Source organism: Suricata suricatta, chromosome 11, assembly GCF_006229205.1.
Source record: "Suricata suricatta isolate VVHF042 chromosome 11, meerkat_22Aug2017_6uvM2_HiC, whole genome shotgun sequence".
Taxonomy (NCBI): Eukaryota; Metazoa; Chordata; class Mammalia; order Carnivora; family Herpestidae; genus Suricata; species Suricata suricatta.
In genome coordinates, this window is record NC_043710.1 from 50036540 (window position 1) to 50057444 (window position 20905).

The 20905-nt window shown below is 39.5% G+C and overlaps 1 protein-coding gene across 2 annotated transcripts in view; it reads right to left on the reverse strand.

Moving 5' to 3' along the window:
* The window catches only part of LOC115272189 (olfactory receptor 2D3-like), a 184094-nt gene that overhangs the window by 138914 nt on the left and 24275 nt on the right, over positions 1–20905 (reverse strand). For both annotated transcript variants that reach the window (XM_029915243.1, XM_029915242.1), the window contains exon 3: positions 11454–11542. The gene's annotated coding sequence lies outside the window, so the exon portion shown is untranslated. The remainder of the gene's footprint in view (positions 1–11453; positions 11543–20905) is intronic.

Sequence of the window (20905 nt, forward strand, 5' to 3'; positions counted from 1 at the left end):
GATCTGTCCTTCTCTGCCTGACTTATTTCGCTTAGCATGACACCCTCAAGGCCCATCCACTTTCCTACAAATGGCCATATTTCATTCTTTCTCATTGCCATGTAGTACTCCATTGTGTATATATACCACATCTTCTCGATCCACTCATCAGGTGATGGGCATTTAGGCTTTTTCCATGTTTTGGCTATTGTTGACAGTGCTCCTATGAACATTGGGGTATGGCATAAAATAACAAACGTACTCCAGCTTCAAATCCGAGACATAGTGTAAGCCCAATATCCGAAGGAGACCCTACAAAAGCCAGGCACTGCTTACTTACACATACTCTAGTCAAGTGAACAAGTCTTGTTGCTTTTATTTCCATAATGTTTCTAAAATCTGCAAGCCCCTCTCCTAGTCTGAAATCCAAGACATCTCTATCCTGGGTTACTGCAAAAGCTTCCTAATTTGCCTCCCTCCCCGCTGCAGATGAAGTAAGAGAAATGTGATGTTTTAATTCTCTGTTCTGTGATCTACAGTGCCTCGTCCTTTCCTATGGGGAAAAAATCCAGTTTCCTTACCATGGTCCCCTTGGTGACAAGGCTTCTGTTAAATGCTCCATTTCCTTCCCTTGCCTCCCATTTTATATTCAGGAAGCATGTGAGTCCTTGTTGTGACTTTCCCTGTGCAGAACTCCCCTTATCACCTTTTGTTTATGCAGACTCTACCACCCAGAGAACTCTCCCCCTTTCACCTGCCTACCTTGTACTTTTGGCATCAGGGTGGCTCCCCGGCCATCCCCATACCTAAGTTCATTGCTTTGTGAACCTAGGTGCCACTACAATATTTCTGTAATGCCCCGATTTTACCATGTTGCACTGTAGTTTCCTACAGCCAGAGCAGTTGGTTCCCAAACAGTAATTAGTCTAAGGTAGTCCTAGTATTTCCATCCCCTTGCTGTTAATGGGTTCGGCAATGGACAGGCCTAAACTAATTTGAAGCACTAAGACTCCAGTCTACTATGCTTGATGAGAATGAAGTAGCATGTTATTGTGACTTTAGTCTGAAGACGACACAGAATGGCAGGCCAGAACAACTAAAAGGAACTATATAGTAATAATCTTTAGTGATTCTTCCCACGTTCCCTAGGTTTTCTGTTAATCACTACCAAAACTAATCTGATATATTGCTTTGTACCATTGAACCTTTGTTGTTTCTCAAAAATGCTTTACTATGACCCTCAGATCAAAAAACATTTTATATCAGAATACTGTTCACATATATGTAATTGAAGCAAAAGTATCACAAAACATTATTTGCTTTAACAAATGTGATGCACACTAATATTGTCAACTCTTTTCTAGTTATTTTTTTTAAATGCTGGTCTCAGTTCACTAAAATAATTTTACAACTAACGGATTATAACCTGTGCTTTGAGAAACACTGATCTGAACCAATATTACAGTGACCACCATTGCCTTTTCAGGATAAGATCCAGACTTCTCTCATGACAGAGGCATTCTGTGGCCTGGCCCAGCCGCCTCTCAGCCTGTTCTACCATTATTTGCTACCCTTCCTAGGAAACTACTTGTTCTCTGAATATATCATACCTTTGTGCATGAGGCATCCTCTCCTCTAGCTTGCCTCCTGTCACGTTACCTCTTACTAATCATGTGATTCTCTTCTCAGAAGTCACTTTTTGAGGCTGCCTCCAAACTTCATAGAACCCTCCAAACAGGGCTAGGTTCCTCCTTGTGTGCAGTTACAGTCTTCTGGGCATATGACTATCAAAGTGCCTGTTTCACTGACTCCACTTAGCTGAGCTCCCAAAGGCAGGCACTAGGACTTAATCTTCTGGATAACTCTTCCTATATAGGACCTCATTCATAATGTTTATTAAGTGAGGAGGACTAAGCCACATGTTGTCCATGACATTCAACTCAATAGCTGAGCTTCACGAAACCAATAAACATGATACTATGCAGGAACACTGGTAAGCTACACTGCTGGATATCCCAAGACTAAAGAAATGAGCTCCTTCTCTAGGGATTTACATGCTCATAATGACTATCAAGAGTGCGTGTGTCTTGCATGTGTGCTCTCTCTCAAAATAAACATTATAGAAAACAAAGTGTCTAATTCTTTTCTCACACATTTCATATTCCAACTTCCGGAAATGTTTCTAACCAACCTATAAGCAGAAGACACCTATACTTTTCCCAAGTTTTAACCAGAAGCTGAAATGGTGTCTCTTGTGAAGTATTCACTGAATTCCCCCAAGCAAAACTAGACATTTCCAGTGGTCCCGTTTCATGCTGTTCATCCTTCATTGTAGCGATGGCACAATTACATTGTTCAGCACCCGTCACTAGATCGCAAACTCCTTGGGGATAGAGGGACATATCTAATTTACTATCGTGCCACCCAATAGAGAACATAGGACCAAGTGGGCATCTATAAATGTCTATTGACTGAGTCAGTGCATTGTACTAAGTTTGTCAGCCTAGCTCTGCATTTTGGTTGGGCTCAGTAATTCCTCCCTTCCCTGGTTTCCTCCCATTTCATTTGAAAAAAGAACTTCCTGCAAAGCTGATTGCCCATTGTTCACTGCTGGGTAATGTTTGTACCCTTAGGCTTTCCTCTCCCTGCCCTTAAATGCATGGGCATATCAGAGCTTGTCTCTGACCCTGGGTCATGAATTCGGTAGTTAAATTTGAGACTCCCTAATAGAAGTGATCTGTGTGCTTATATTTGGGGGGGGGGGAGTTTAAACTTTTCTGACATTTTACATTCTGTTCTATAATATATATTTATATAAAAATGGTTTTTCTCTTAAATTTTGTAAGTTACATACAAAAGCATTCTGTCAAAATTGATGCTATAGGAAGATGAGCCTGTTTGCACTGTAGCTTCACATTACCCTGACACACTGCTGTGTAGCCCAGCACAAGAAGCACGGCGTTGGAGTTTTAGTGCTATTCACTTTCAAGGAGATGAAAATACAAAAACTGTATCTAGAGATGTTACTGAAAACTTTCTGCCATTGTTGAGACTTAATTTGTAATTGCTTTTCCTTAAAATGATCTCAGAATCTTTTTTACAATGATCTTTTTCTTTTGTCCCAGAAGGAAAAATGGTTTCATTTTTGTATGTGCTGAGTTTGAAGTGCCTGAGAGCATCTGGAGCTTCGGAAAGACTTCTTCACTGGGAGAACATTTTGGGAGTTGTTGGCAATTAAAACTAAGGAAATGGATGGGGTGACTCAGAGTGTATACGTAGAAGGAAAGGAGGCTGAGATCAGACATTATGAGACAGACGGGATATAGAAGCTATGAAGAAGACTGAGAAATTGCCTTTAATACAGGCAAGAGAACCTGCAAAATGCAACATAAATCTAGCACAATGCACATAGGCACTCAAAAAAAATTATCAAATCAATTTAGCAAGTGTATACCTTCTACATTCAAAGCACTATGGAAATAAAGAAAATACAGAGACCCAACAGGTCTTGGAAGGACAAGATCATATAGTAAGACGTACTATGAAAGTGGTGCACAGAGACATACTGAGTACCAAGAAAGAAGGTGAGCATGGAGTTTTTCAGAGGAAACGATACAAGGGCTAAATACTAAGGAATGAATATATTCATTAAACTTGGGGGAAAGAAGTGAGCTAGGATGACATTACAGGCAGCAAGATCTGCAGGTATAAATGCACTGAATTATGAAACAGCAGAGTGGTTGAGAAACTCCAAGGAAGTAATTTGGTACAGCTGGGATTGAGTATTTGAGGAAGAAGTGGAGGAAATGAAGCAGGAAAGCCAAGCGAGATCAGGTTACAAAGGACCCTGTAAGACATGATAAAGTGCTTAGTTTTTATACTGAAGACCAGGGAAAGCCACTGAAGAATTTTTAAATGGGGAGAACAAGGAGCAGATTTACATTTCAGAAAGATCATTCATGCCCCAGAGGGGAAGATGGGTTAGAGGGGAAAGACTAGAAGCCCGGAAAACAAATAGGAGGCTAGTAAAGGAATCCAGAGGGAGTTGTTGGAAGACTAGATGAGGCCAGAGGCAGGGGAGATGGAGATGGAAGCTGACCAGACAGCTAGAGAGGAGACAGAAGAGACGAGACATTGTGTGTGATTACATGAGGTAGAGGAAGAACATTAAGAGTCAGGATGACACCAGGTTTCTACCTGGGCAGTTGGGTGGAGTGATTACATTCCCAGAGAACAAGGAGAGCAGAGGAAAAGCAGACCTGAGAACACTGTGCTGAACTTTGTTGTCGGCATATTTGTGTTAGGAGCTGTCTTGTAAACAGTTACTCTGAAGGACAGAGGATATGTGTAAGCTAGTAATACAGATGTGAGAGTCACACACACACACGGGAGTTGAAGCAATTATACTAGGTGAGATTTCCTAGTCAAAAAATACACAGTAAGAGAAAAAGAAGGCCTAGGAGACAGCAACATTCAAAGGCTAGACAGAGAGAGGAAGAAACCACCTGAGGAGTGAAAAGAAGGACCACAACTAGAACACTGGTGTGTCAAAATCCAGAAAAAGAGGGTATCAAAAACATCCATTTGTGTCTGTCTCCCTCAATATGTTGAGTTCTTGGAGGCAGACACTAGATAGATAATTTTTGTATTCTCAGAACCTAATGTTGGCCAGGCTCCAGAGTAGTGGATTAGTGAGTATCTTTAGCCATTGACCTTGGAATGGCTGTTCCAAGGGTGTTCACTGTTGACCTCTGACAGAGCAGTCTCTTGAGAGAGGCAAAACCAAAAATCCTACAGACAAGAAGTGTGACAGTGAACAGGGGGAAAAGGGTCACCTGGATGGCTCCGTTAAGTATTGGATCCTTGATTTCAACTCAGGTCGTGACCTCATAGTTTATGGGTTTGAGTGCACAGCCTGCTTAGGATGGTCTCTTTCACCCTCTCTCTCTGACCGTCCCCCACTCATGCTCTCTTTCTCTCTCTCTCAAAATAAATATATAAACTTTAAGGAAGAAAAAAAAAGGAAAAGGGAAAACAGGGTAAAAATATACCAGCAACTTGAGAGGAAAGCAGATTTTAAAAGTGAATGTTGAAGGTTAATGTATTCACTTTTGTTATGGTCTGAATATTTGTGTCCTTCCAAAATGCTTATGTTGAGATCCTAATGCCTGATACTGTAGTATTAGGGGATGGAGGCTTTGAGAGGTTCTCAGGTTATGGTGAAGCCCTCATGAATGAGATTAGTGTTCTCATGAAGAAGGCCCACAGAGATCCCTTGCCGCTTCCACCATGTGAGAGCACAATGAGAAAGCACCGGCTATGAACCAGGAAGAGGGTCCTCACCAGAACTTGACTGTGCTGGCACTGGTCTTGGACTTCCCAGCTTCCAGAACTGTGAAAAATAAATTTCTTTTGTTTATAAGCTATGCAATCTGTGGTATTTTATTATAGGAGCCTAAACAGACTAAGACAATTTTAGGAAAAGTACTTTTCCCAAGCCTCAGTTGTGGTGACACTTAAGGGTATATGTAAATTGAGAGAAAAGTAAAAAATGTTGGGATGAGGGCAAGATTTTTAGTTTTACCAAAGTCTTTTCATTAAATTTGTTATGTACCAGGTTTCAGTCAAACTCTGTTGAATATCACTTTTGTGTGGTATTTATGTCAGGTACTTAGGATTCAGATGCCTAAAATACAAGGTAATACTCATTTGATCAAGCTGATAAACCAATCTATGAAATAAGAACAGTTAAAACAGCACTTTCTAATTCATATTGTGAGGCCAGTATTACCCTCATACTAAAACCAGAAAAACACCTCACAAGAAAAACCAAACAAAATAAACAACAACAACAAAAACCACACACATAAATCAATATCACTTAAGAATTTAGATGCAAAATTCTTCAATAAAGTACCAGCAAACTGTATCCAACAACAAAGAAAAAGAATTATACACTGTTACCATGTGGTATTTATCCCAAGACCATAAGGTTGGTCTACTATTCAAAAAGGAAGTAATGTAATACTACGTATCAATAGAATAAAAAACAAAACCACACAATTATCTCAGTAGACACAGAAAAAGCATTATACATATTCCGACACATTTCCATCATAAAAACATTCAAGAAACTAGGAATAAAGAGAATTTTCTCAACATAATAAAGGACATGTATGAAAAACTCGCAGTTTACATCATACTTAATATTAAAAGACTGGTGATTTGTCTCTAAAACCAGAAGCAGGACAAAGATGTACATCTACAACATTGCATCAGAGGTTCACCCAGGGTAATTGGACAAGAAAAAGAAACAAAGACATATGTATTGGAAAGGAATAAGTAAAACTATATTTGCAGTAACATGATCTTCTATGTAGAAATTACCAAGGAATACACCCAAAAATTAATTAATTAGTTAATTAATAAAACTAATACATGAGTTCAGCAAAGATACAAGATTAGTATACAAAATTGTATTCAAAAATCAGTTGTATTTCTACACACTAGCAAGGAACAATCCAAAAGAATTATGAAAGCAATTCTGTTATTGATTGCATTGCACGAAATAAAATGTTTAGGAATAAACTTAACCAAAGAAATATAAGATTTATATACTGAAAACTGCAAAGAATTATTGAAATAAATCTAAAAGTGCGTAATTAAATGTAAAAATACCGCATATTCATGGATTTGAAGTCTTAATATTGTTAAGATGAAAATACTCCTCAAATTGATTTAAGTAACTCAGCATAGTTAAAATAATCCTGAGAAAAAAAGAATAAAGCAAGAGGACTTTACTTCTTGCCTAAAAAAGCCTATAATATAACCAACTCTGTGGTAGTATAAGAAATAGACAATGGAATAGAATTAAGAGGCCAGAAATAAACCTAAATTTAGGGTCAACTGATGTTTTGATAAGGATGGCAAAAAATTAAATGAGGAAAGATGTCTTTTCAACCAATAATGCTACTACTAATTATCCATATGTGAAAGAATAAAGTTTGACCCCTACCTAATACCACATATGAAAATTAACTCAAATGGATTGTAGACCTAAAACTATAAAACCATTGGAAGAAAACATAGCAGTAAATTTGTCCTTAGATTAGACAATGGTTTCTTAGTTAGATATGATGCCAAAGGCATATGCAACAAAAGGGAAATTAGACTTCACCAAAATTTAACATTGTCATAATCCAAAACACACCATTAAGAAGATGAAAAGACAATCCACAGAAAGGGAGAAATCTTTGCAAATCATATATCTGTAAAGGAACTTGTACCAGAAGTACATTAAGAATCCTCACCTCTCAAAATTAAAAGACAAATAACTCAATTTTAAAACGGATTTGAATAGGTATTTCTCCAAATAATGTATATAGCCACTTTCTCATTTGACAAGAATTGGGAGCCCCACCAGGTTCTCACTGTGAAGATAGGAGAAAATTTCCTCATGCTTCCAGCAGGAGGACAGAAAATGAATGATGCACAGAGCAGTCTGTCTGTTCTCTTTAGCAATTCTTGCCCTCCAAGGAAACCATTTTACTAGAGCCTAAACGACTTGGGTTTACTAAAGTGTAACTGACATGGAGGAAGGGAAATAGCCAATTTCAGCAACTTCTAGCCTTCCTGTCCTAAGGCCAAGGCGGGAAGTGGGATGCCCAAGGACACAAGCTCACTAAAAGGACTATAGAATAGTTCTTCTTTCCCCACACTTTATCATCACATCAATAGGGCTCCTGTATAATAACAGGAATCCGAGCTAAAAAAAAAAAAAAACCTGCAAGCTTCAGACCCTATTTAAGAAGGGGTCTCTAGGGAGACCCAGAACAACAGGGAGGACAAAAACAAGGGCACTGGAGGAAATTTAACCTCCAACAGCACAGCTGTAGCACAGAATAAACATCACCTAACTCCGAGCCAAATAAACATAAAATCTCATCCTAAAGACCTAGCTACCTCAGTTTCTTTTACCTGATAAATCAAGTTCAGTCTTAACAAAAAAATTCCAAGACATAATAAAAGTCAACAAAGTTTGAAAAGACAAAACAAGCATAAGAACCACACTCAATACGCCACAGATTTCGGAATTATGGGAAATTTTAAGGAACTATGGTTATGTGCTAAGTGTGGTAATGGAAAAAGTGAGCAGCATGCAAGAGGAGATGGATGACATGAGGAGAGAGAAGGAAACTCTAAGAAAATTGAATGGAAATGCTAGAGATTTAAGACATTGTTATGGAAATGAAGAACACCTTTGATGGGCTTATCAGTAGACTGGACACAGCCAAGGCAAGAATCAATAAGCTTGAAGGTATGTTTAATACAAAGTTCCCTAGCTGAAAAGCAAAGAGAAAAAAGCACAGAGAGAGGGTGGGGAAGAACAGAATATTCAAGAACCAAGGAACAATAACAAATATAGTAAGAACTGGAGCAATAAGAAAGTATACATAATGGGGACACCTGGATGGCTCAGTTGGTTAAGTGTCCAACTTCAGCTCAGGTCATGATCTCACAGCCTGTGATCTCGAGCCCTGCATTGGGTTCTGGGATGACAGCTCAGAGCCTGGACCCTACTTGGGATTCTGTGTCTCCCTCTCTCTCTGCACCTTCCCCGCTCACGTTCTGTCTCTCTCACACACACAAAAATAAGTAATCATTTTTTAAAAAGTATATAATGGGAATACCAGAGAAAAAGAAAAAGAAAAATGAATAGAGGAAATATTTGAAGTAATAATGGCTGAGAACTTTCTGGAATTAATGGCAGATGCCAAACCACAGATCCAGAAAGCTGGGAGAACACCAAGCATGATAAATACTGAAAAAAAATGTTTACACCTATGTGTAGAAAACCACAGAATATTCAAATTACATAAAATATTCAAACCACAGAAAATTAAAGACAAGAGATAATCTTGAAAGAATGCACAGAAGAAAATCTACAAATAGCCAATAAGCATATAAAATGATGTTGCAGGGTGCCTGGGTGGCTCAATCCCTTAAGCATGCATCTGACTCTTGATTTTGGCTCAGGTCATGATCTCATGGTTCATGAGTTCCAGGCCTACACGGGGCTCTGCACTGACCATGTGGAACCTGCTTAGGATTCTCTGTCTCCCTCTCTCTCTGCTCCTCCCCTGCTCGCTCTCTGTCTCAAATATATAAATAAATATTTTCTTAAAGATGAACATTAGTCGTTAGAGAAATGCAAATCAAAACCACAATGAGCTACCACTCCACACCCAATAGGATGATTAGAATAAAAAAGATTAATCATAAGTGTTGGAGAAGATGTAAAGAAATTGGAATCCTTGTATATTCCTAGAGGAAATGAAAGTGGGCAGCTTCTATAGAAAACTTTGGCAATATTTCCTCAAATATTTTCTCAAAATGTGCACCACAGTTTACAATAAGTGCCATACCAGCAGTTCACTCCTAGGTATATACCCAAAGGAACTAAAAAGATATGTACACACTAAAACTTGTATATAAATGTTCATAGCATTATTCCTAATAGCCAAAAAGTGAGAAAAAAAAAGCCAAATGTCTATCAACTGATGAATGAATAAACAAAATATGATCTATCCATCTGGTGGAGTATTATTCAGTCATAAAAGGGAATGAAGTACTGATACATGCTAAAACATGGATGAACTGGGGTACTTCGGTGGCTTAGTCAGTTAAGTGTCAGACTCTTGATTTTGGTTCAGGTCATGCTCTCATGGTTCATGAGATCAAACCCCTCATCAAGCTCTGTGTTAACAGCATGGAGCCTGCCTAGGATCCTCTCTCCCTCTCTCTGCCCCTCAAAATAAATAAATAAACACTTAAAAGTTTAATGTGAAACATGGATGAACCTTGAAAACATGCTAAGTGAAAGAAGCCAAACACTAAAGACTATATGATGTATAGTTCCATTTATAGAAAATATGCAGAAAGGAAATCCACAGATACAGAAAATAAATTATTGGTTTCTAGGGCTTGAGGGGAGGAAAGAAAGGGGAATAATTGCTAGAGGGTATGGCGTTTCGTTTGGTGCAATGAAAATACTCTGGAATATATGGTGATGGATACACGGCTCTGTGAATATACTAAAAAACACTGTGAATTATGCACTTTATAAAGATGAACTTCAGAGTTTATAACTTGTATTGCAATAGAACGAATACTTAAACATAAAAAATAGAAAACAAAGTAAAAACTAGAAGCAATAGCTACATACCCAAGGAAAAGGATAAGAAGATCGTTCTAAAGTTCAGTCTTCCTATTATGATATGAATGGAACTGGCAGAGATTCTACAAGTGTTTCTTAGATGTCACTATGTCACAGAGCTCATTTATCAATGGTCATTATGATATCCTAGAATAATTGTCTTGAATTAATGAGTTTACATTAGAATTTATAGAAGTAACTTTATCATTTATCATGGTAACTACTAATACCATCTACCAACCAGCATAAAAATATAGTATGGTCATATTTCAGCCCATATCGATATACCTATTAAAATCGCAATGAACAAAAAGATATTTTTTCAAAAAGAAGTTTTTAAAAAGGCAAAGTATTGAAAAAATTAAAAATAAAAAAGCAAATTATTGGATTTAAAATCTTTTAGAAAAGGGGCACCTGGGTGGCTCAGTCAGTTAAGTGACTGGCCCTTGATTTCGGCTCAGGTCATAATCCCACAGTTCATTAGATCAAGCCCCAAGCTGGGCTTTGCACTGACAGTAAGGAGCCTGCTTGGGATTCTCTCTCTCTCTCTCTCTCTGCTCTTCTCCCTCCCTCTCTCTCAAAATAAATAAATAAACATAAAAAAAAGAAAAGAAAATCTTGGGGCACCTGGGTGGCTCAGTCAGTTAAGCATCCAACTTCGGCTCAGGTCATGATCTCATATAACAGTTCATGGGTTCGAGCCCCGCATCTGGCCTTGTGCTGACAGCTAGCTCAGAGCCTGGAGCCTGTCTTCGGATTCTGTATCTCCATCTCTCTCTCACCCTCCCCTGCTCATCCTGTCTCTCTCTGTCTCTCAAAAATAAATAAAAAACATTTAAAAAAAAATAAAGAAAATCTTTTTGAAGATAAACTCCTCTACCATGATTGTTTATAAAAAGTTTTTTACATTTGAGTCATTGCATAACACTTGTAGAGCAAAATACACAAGAAGGTCTCATTCCCAAAAGGCATAGATTCTAAGGAAAACCTTAGAATACACTGAACTTTGGCTAGCCATGCCAAAATGACTTCAGTGAAACAGCTGCAAATAAATTAAAACTAAAAGTAAGCTAAGCTACACTTCAAATGAGTGCACTGATAGTCTGTAAAAATCTTCAAAAGTAGTTAAAATCTGCACAACATTCAAGTTGTTGTAAACTATACACATAATTAAAACAAAATTTTGTTAAATTGACAAAATTGGTAAATTTCAGCAAATTGTGAACTGAAATTTAAAGAACTGTCTTTCTTTACTTACCATCCCAGAGGATAGGAGTCCTTCCTCCTCTCCACGTTTAATCCCTGCACCTGTGATCCTATCCCCTTCTGCTTCCTCTGGCTCTTTCTCTGTGGAGAGAATCAGAAGTTTTTTCTGTCCTCTATGGGGACAGAATCTCTATGGGGAATTGAAGTCCTTCAGAGCCTGGAAAATATACTTGGTCTTGGAAGATCCTAGCTCAGACCATGCTGGACTCTGGCCATTTTTTAATACTCCTGCTCAGTTTCTCCAGGGCTGGGCTGGACCTGATGACTGTGGCTTCTCATGAGTATTTGAACAGGGGGCTAAGGCATGGAGCCATCTGAAACTAAGCCCTGATGCTAGCCAGTGCCTTTTCTGGCACCAAGAAGAAACAAATGAGTAACAGAGACAGGGAGAATTGTCAGCCCCTATTTTGTCCTTCAGGATCATTGTTCAGAAGTCAGGCCTTCTAGGTCATCTTTCCTTTCTCATTTGATCATCCCCACACTGATCTTGCCCCTAGCTAATTTTTCCTTGCTGCTTCCCTGCCGTTTAATTCCTTCCATGGTGGACCTACCTCCTAAGTTTTTCTTTTCTGAAACCTCCATTTTATGGTGACAACCCCCTAAATTCTCAGTTCTTTTGTATATATCTGACCCCCACTTCCTCTGCTGGAGACTGGCTTTGCTTAACACTTCTTCACTTCTTCACATCCTTCCACATGGCTAGGGAGAAGAGGGATGGAGCCTCCAGTCTCAGGACTCCCCAAGGTCCAAATACAGATAACCACATCACACCATACATGCAGCCAAACTTTGAGAATCACACCATGCACCATGCTGTCATAAAGTCTCCATCCTACTCAGTGTTATAATGAAATGACCTCTCCCTTTGTCATCAAGGACTTTAGTGTAGCTATGACTATGTCCTCTGTCCTCTCACAGCATCCTCAACTGGCCATCAATCCCCTTACCAGTGTCTCCACTCCTTTAACACTTGCCTGAAGATCCCTACCATATTGCCTCTCTCATGCCTCAACTCCCCTTCAGAGAGAATGAAATTATCTGATGGCCTCAAATCTCTGCTCTGCCCACCCTTCTCCTCCACTGCCATCATACCCTCACACGCGAATTTTCTGTATCCTCCCCATCTTCCCTTCCTGTCTCTTCTGCTAAAAACCAATTGCTTCTTGTACTCATGGTGATTTCTCCAGTCCCTCTTCTCTCCTCTGGGACCTGCTCTACCAGCCATTGCCTCTCTGTGAGCTCCTGACCTATGGTGTCAAATATGGTCGTGCTGCTTTCTTCCAAGCAACCATCCCCTAGTCCTTGCCCTCCCCACTCTTCCTACCAGCCTCCTGCCACTTGCCTCTCTCTCCTCACTGCACTCACTGAGTAGTGGTCCTTTATTCTGCTACCTCATTAATATCCTTTCTTCAACTGTGGAATAGGAGCCCACTTCATGTCAGTCATACCCTTAACAAATCTTGATTGAACACCACATTTGGGCAGGCATAGCAAGTATGTGCTACAAAGGAGAACACACCAGTGCCGTATTCAGATATTTAATCCAGTATTCACACACCAGAAACTTGTAACTGTGATAACTACCACAAAGGAGGAGGACCAAGCACCATGAGAATCCATCATATGGACTGACCTAGTCGGAGAAGTCAGGAAAGAGGTCTGTGACTAAGTGATGCTTCAGCTGAGGTCTGAAGGTTAAGTGATAGGTCACTTAACCAAGGAAAAAACCAAGGCATGCCCTGGTCAAAAGGACAAGTTTATGCCAAAGCATTTTTAACAATCATTCTAAATAGTTGCTGCCATCCTCTTAAGTGTTCTTGCCTCTGCTCCCACGATTGATCTAGATGGGCACGTGACCGTCTGGAGTCTTTCTCCAGGATTTCCGGATTTTTTGGTGGTGTTTAAAAAGGCCTACTTAACTATTTTTTGGACTAATCACATATGTAATATTAATTTTAAAATTTGTATAAAACATCAGGAAGGAGAAGAGATGAATCCTCCAAAGAGAATAATTCCAAATAATATACTACATAATAAATGTAGATCATATGTGCCCACCCACCAGGAGGTGGAGCTTAATCTCCCCCTCCCTGACTATGGGACTTAGAAAATCACTTTCAAAATACAGATTATGGAAAGAGAAAAAAAAAGTAGCTTTACAGTAGAAAGATCAGGCAGACACAACCTTAACAAAGTGATCAAATTAACATCACCAGTGATAATTCATGTTGCTATCATGTACACCCAATATAATGGAATGAGAGGGACACTGCACCTCCCAGGTACCCCTTCTCAGGTGAATCATAAGAAAAGCATCAGAAAAACCCAAACTGAGGGATGTTTCCCAAAATGACTGGCCAGTACTCTTCAAAATTGCCAAAGCCATGATAAAAAACAAAAACAAAAATAAAAAAAAACAGCAACAGCGAAACTGTCACAGACCAGAGGAGACTAACTAATAATGAAGATTAAATGCAATGTGGTATCCTAAATTAAATCCTGGGACTGAAAAAGAACATTAGTGGAAAAAACTGGTGAAATCAGAATAAAGTCTGGAGTTCAGTGGACAGTGATGTACCAGTGTTAACCTCATGTTTTTGACAAATGTATCATAATTATTTGGATGTTATCATTAAAGGGAACTGGGTGAAGGGTATATGGGAACTCTCAATATTATCTTTCCAACTTTGCAATCTAAAATTACTCCAGAATAAAATAAAAATATATAAATATATAGGAGAAGATGAAGCAAAATAAAATGAAATGAAAAACAGAAACTTGGGACACAGAGAAAGTCTTGATGGTGTTTGAGTTTCTGTTCCATTTGCCAGTCAACTCCCAGGTTTGGTACCCTGGGCCAATTGGGTTTCTTTCACAGACCATCAAGTTTTCACTCTTACACAGTCAATACCGTTTTACCACCACTCCCTCCTTCTCCCTCTGTGGTCTGGTTTCTTTCCCATTTTCTCTCTCTTTTTTTTTTCCTCTTAGAAAATTTTATTTATAAAACACAGTATTATCAACTATAGTCCCCATGTTGTACATTAGATCCTCAGACCTTATTTTTTTCTAACTGAAATTTTGCACCCTTTTCCCAATCTCTCCCCATTTTCCCATCCCCCACCCACCCCCTGGTAACCATCATCTTCCAAGTTTCTGTGAGTTCAGTTGCTTTTCTTTTTCTTTTCTTTTCTTTCTTTTTTCTTTTTCTTTCTTTCTTTCTTTCTTTTTTTTTTTTTAAGATTCTATATGTAAGTGATACAGTGCAGTATTTGTCTTTCTCTTTCTGGTCTATTTCACTTAGAATTATGGCCTCCAGTTTCAGCTATGTTGTCAGGAATGGCAGGATTCCCTTCCTTTTTAAAGCTAAATAATATGGTTTTATTATCTATTCATGCCACATTTTCTTTATCCATTCATCCACTGATAGACACTTAGGCTGTTTCCATGTCTTTGCTTTTGTCAATATTGCTATAATGAACATGGGGTGCAGATATCGCTTTGAAATAATTATTTCATTTCCTTCAGATATATACTCAGATGTGAGGTTGCTGGATAATGTGGCAGTTCTATTTTCAATTTCTTGAGGAGCCTCCATATGTTTTTCTTAGTGGCCATACTAGCTTACATTCTCACCAACATTGTACAGGGTTCATCGTTTCTCCACATCCTCACAAACATTTGTTATCTCTTGGTTCTTATTGTTGTTGTTTATCATGTGCTTTTGTAATAGAATCCTAACAAGTATGAGGTGATATTTCACTGTGATTTTGACTTGCATTTCCCTGATGATCAGTGATGTCATTGAGCATCTTTTCCTGTACTTGGTGGTCATTTGGATGTCTTCTTTGAAAAAATATTTGTTAAGGCCCTTCACCCATTTTTAAATTAGATTATGGAGTTTTTGCTGCTGAGTTGTATGAGTTTTTTTTATGTCTTGGATATTAACCCCTTATGGGATATGTGGTTTGAAAATATTTTTTCCCATTCCATAGGCTGCCTTTTCATTTCATTTATTTCCTTTGCTGTTTGTTTTTATTTTTGTTGCCTTTGCTTTTGGCATCAAATCCAGAAGATCATTGCCAAGACCAATATCAAGGAGCTTACCCTCTATGTTGAAGTGCTTCTAGGAGTTTATAGTGTCAGGTCTTACACTCAAGTCCTTAGTTTATCTTGAGTTGATTTTTATGTATGGTATAAGATATGGGACAGTTTCATTCTCTTGCATGTGGATATCCAGTTTCCCCAATACCATTTATTGAAGATAATATCCTTTCCTCATTGTATATTCTTGGCATCTTTGTCAAAAATTAATTGACAATACATGCATAGGTTTATTTCTGGGCTCCCTATTCTGTCCCATTGATCTATGTGTCTGGTTTTTTTTTTAATTTATTTTTATTTTATTTAATTTTTTTTAATTTTTAAATGTTTTTATTTATTTTTGATACAGAGAGAGACAGAGCATGAGACGGGGAGGGGCAGAGAGAGAAGGAGACACAGAACCGGAAGCAGGCTCCAGGCTCTGAGCTAGCTGTCAGCACAGAGCCTGACGTGGGGCTCGAACCCACGAACATTGAGATCTGACCTGAGCCGAAGTCGGAGGCTTAGCCGAGGAGCCACCCAGGTGCCCCTCTCTGTGTCTGTTTTTATGTCAATACCATACTGTTTTGATTACTAAGCTTTGTAGTATAGTTTGAATTCAGGAAGTGTGATGCTTCCAGGTTTGTTCTTTACCTCCTCTCTTTTGATCACTGAGATCATCAGCTCTACCCTAAAATTCCAAAATCTAATGGAAACCTGTCATACTTCGTCTTATTGTGGTATTTTTACTCTGTTGACAATTCTTTTTCTTGTAGCGGTTTCTTTCCTTAATGCCTATGATAACACATTAGGCACAGCTCTCTTGTTCAATTCTTACTTTGTCAGTTGCTTCTTCCCAATCTCGTTCATGAATCTTCTTTTGTTCTCCACCTCTTCTCACTACATATTCTCCATAAGTGACTACATCCATTCTCATGGTTCTACATAACCACCTTTAGTCTGGTGGCTCTGCAATATTTATCCCCTGAAAATATTCAACTGTCTCTTCTGAGTTCCAAATTTAACCAACTACTAGGCATCTTCATTTGGCTATTTCACATATGTCTTAGGCTCATCATTCCAAAACCAAATTCATTATCTTATCTCTCTCCCCACAAACCTACTTTTAATTTGTTTAACCAAATGTATGGGCAACAGCACTAATGTATGACCTAGGAACATGGAAAGCATCTTAGAATCTTCCTGTCCTTACTTCTTCTAGTCAGTGTATAATTTCTCTCATAGCTTACTCCTCTTTTCTAATCTTACTATCACTAACTTAAGTGAGACCCTCATTACAGTATAAGCTGGGCAACTGAAACTAACTCCTATCTGGTCTCCTCTGATCCTCAATATTTCAGCCATAATGTTAATGTCACATAACCTAATCATTTTATTTCCTGTATTGAATAAAGCTTTCAATGGCTTCTCAGAGCCTTGATCCTTTGTATGACATATAATATCCTCCATGATTTGGTCCCATTTACTTTTATCAGTTTCTCCTTTCATATTAGTCAATATTCCCTACAATCCAGCTAACTCAATCTACTCAGAACCACCACCACTGCCGCCTATACACCAATCACCAGGGCCAGAAACTATTTTCTTGTCGTTGTGATTTTGAACATGGTGTTGCTGTTTATTCTGTCTGAAAGTTGTTTCTCCAACTTCTTCATTTGCTGTGCTTCTACTCATCCTACAAGATCCAGTCCCAATGTCATCTTTGTGCCACCACTGGCTGACATCCCAACCCTGGGCTGGATGAGGAATCCCCTCTATGTGCACAATCCCATATTTTCCTCTATCATTATTCTCCCCAGTACCAATTTGCAGCTATGTCTTCACAGTTTACTCTTTAGTCATATCTTAAATATGTATCTTAAGTATAGAGCTGGCACATAGTGGGCACTTACATATGTCTTCAGTAAATGAAGGAAGTAAGAAAATACATTTAGCTTCTCCCATTTGAAAAACTCTGGCCTCCTAAAATACCTGTCTGCCCTCTCCCTGCTATAGATTTCTCTCCTTGCCTGCAGTCAAGCTCCTTAAGGAGCAGGCTATACTCCAAGTGTTCAGGCCTTCACCCTTCTTCACTCATTCATTTGCTAAGTGCTGACTAGTTTCCACCCACTACAACTCCAGCCCCATTGTCCCCAAGGTCGCCAGCAGCCTACCTCTGGCCAAACCCAGTGGATACTTTTTAGTCCTTACTTCTGGCCTCTTCTGTGTTGTTCAACCTTGATGACCACTCCCTGCTTTTGTGCCTTCTTTCTTGGCCTTTCCCTTGGCTTAAGTGGTACTACTTCCCTTCATTTCTTTTCTCTCCCTCTCTGGCCACTCCTCACTTTTCTTTGAAGACTGCTCCTCCTTCTCTTCAATCTTTAAATATTGGAGCTTCTCAGGATCTGTCCTAAACACCCCTCTTTTCCCAATGTACTTGTTGCTCCTGAAAAATTGTATTCACTTTCTTAACTTCTCTTGCCATTTGTCACATTTACAACATAAGGTGACCCAAAGCTAAGGTGATACCTCATTTTCCCAGTGAGAAAATCCAAAAAGCCTTTGACCAGCCTGAAAACTTATACCTGTAGGGATGAGTGTGAAACAATAAAAAGTCTACTTCTATTAGTTAATTTACTATACATATATTTAAATTCATCTATTGATTCACAAAATAATAAATTATAGATATTAATATTTTGGTTTACACATAATATAATAATATATTGGTTTATAGATTTGCTTTTTTCCATTCTCATAATTCAGTAAACAGTTTTATTCATACTCTTAGCATGCATCTCCAAAGCAGTGTCTTTCTTAACTATTAGGGTCACTTTTAGCCATCTTGCTCATTTTCCCAGAGTGAATAGCCTTCTCTGCAGTCCAAGTGAAGAGTCTGGGACAGAACACAGCACAATTTGAATCCACATATGATTTAGTCACTGGAAACTTTATCCCAAGTCACAAGGGCCATTTGCCTCACACTAGGGATGATGGTTTTTGGCCTGCATCCTGCAAGAGTTTGTTCTTGACCTCTAAAAATCACTTAGTGCATTACTGCCTTTTAAAAATAATTTCAATTGTTAATTTCTTTTACTGAAGTAACATTCATATAGCAAAGTAATAAATCATAAGTGTTCAGCTCAATAAATTGTCACAAAGTGAAACATATATACGTTACTGAAGTCAAGAAATAGAATGCTTCTAGCACCCCAGAAGTCCCTCCCAAGTACTACTGTATTATTTTTTAAAGCAATCTTCTAAAAGCATATTTAGAGACATCCAACACATGCAGTTGTGAGATCATACCACCAGGAATAGTTACCAAAGCTGTGTTAAATTACTTTGACAATGGATTCTGTGACAAGTGATCTATACGAGCATCCAAAATAGCATTGTTGAGGACATTTCAGGTTAATGTGTCTTGCCAAAAGAGTAAAAAATAGCACTTACTGAGCATTTACTATGTGCCAGGTGCATAGTACTTTCCATATAATAAATCATTTAGTCCAGGGGCACCTGGATGGCTCAGTGGGTTGAGCGACAACTCTTGATTTCAGCTCAGGTTATGATCTCGGGGTCATGAGATGGGGCTCCTGGCTGAGCATGGAGCTCGCTCAGGATTTCCTCTCTCTCTCTCTCTCTCTCTCTCTCTCTCTCTCTCTCTCTCTGCCCTTCCCCTGCTCTCACTCTCACTTTCATGTTCATGCTCTAAATAAATAAATAAATAAACAAATAAACAAATTAAATAAACTTAAAAAGATAATTTAATCCTTAGCCCCACTGTACAGACAAGAAAACTGAGGCAAAGGCAAGTTAAGTAACTTTTCAAAAGCTACAAAGCTTGTAAATGGCAGAGTCTGGACCCCAAGCCAGGCAGTCTGACTCCAGAGTCCACAAGCTTAGTCACCACACCATACTGCCCTATTCAGTGGTTTGTTGTTCAAAATAAATGAGAACAAACCCTGTAATATGAGAGACTTTGTAAGGACTCAAATATAAGGTTACTCCCTCTTTACTGAGGGAAGATTTTGGAAAAACAAAAAAGGCAAAACCTCACCCTGTATTCAAGCTTATATGGTATCTGCAGATGACTCCCAAATATTTATGCCCATCCGGCCATTGTTCTAAGCTACAAACCTACCTACCCAGCAGACATTTCAAAGTCAGCAGCTCAAATCTAAAGTCATCATCTTTCTATATTAACCTGCTAGCTACTGCTGCTCCTTTTGTCTAGCACAGTGAATGTCATTGCCATCTACTCAGCTGCCCAAGCCAGAAATCTGGATGTTACCAAGGACTCCAGCCTTTTTTTTCACTTCTCTCTTTCAAAATCGCACCCCTTCTGCTTTAACTGAAACGTTGTTTTCTTTTCTTAGAAATCCCTAATCCATCCGTACCATTTGTACACCTCTCAAGTCCAGAATATCTTTGGACTCAGCCTACTCATAAGGGGACCGGTCAAGCTCTTGCAGTTCTTTACTACTCTCCACCCCTGTCTGATTTCACTCCTTCCCATTTTCTCTCCCAGATTGCGCCTCAAGCCCCTTCCCAACTCCTTGCCCACTTTCCATCTCATTTTCCTTTTCTTGGGACTATACTCTGAGTTAGACCACCAGCCGCAATCTCTTCCTTCTGATACCTCCCCATCTGCAGCCTCAAATTTGGGATGAAAGGGGGGGGGGGGAAAGCTACACCAAGTAGAAGGGAAAAGGGATAGACTATGGGATTACCAGAAGTGATTAGGAGGGAATGGAACGATTAAGATGGAAGAAGATGGGGAAAGAGGAGGATAGAGAAAGGGATGACAGAAGGGAAGGGGATGAGGTGGGTGGAAAGGGGCATGAGAAGGAGACAGGCAGAATGGAAAGGGAGAACGGGTTGGGGAGAAAGGGGAAGAGAAGAGAAGGGCAGAAGGGGATGGGGAGACGGGGAAGGAAGCCGGGTATAAGAGAAGAGTTGAGAAAGGAGACGGGGAGAATTTGATAGACAAGAGGCCAGGGAGAGAGGACTGAGAGGAGGGGTGGAGAGAAAAGGCTGAGGGAAGGGGTGAGAAGCAGGGGACGGGGAGAAAGAGAGTGGAGACGGAGAGAAAAGGGTGGGAGGGAGAGGGCTGGGCGAAAGGGACAACAGGACAGCGAGGGAGAAGAGGGGACCTTCGGGGGCTGGGAGAGAAGATGGAAGGAGGGAAAGAGGGAGAGGACGTCGAGATCGGGATGAGAGGAGGGCGCCGGGCGAAGTGAACGGGAGAAGGGACGAGAACCGGGACGTGAGGACCGCGCGGCGCTGGGGCTGGATCCGGCGCCGGGGACTGGGGCCGGGAAGTCGAGGGGCGGAGGGAGGACGCGAGGGCGGTGGGGG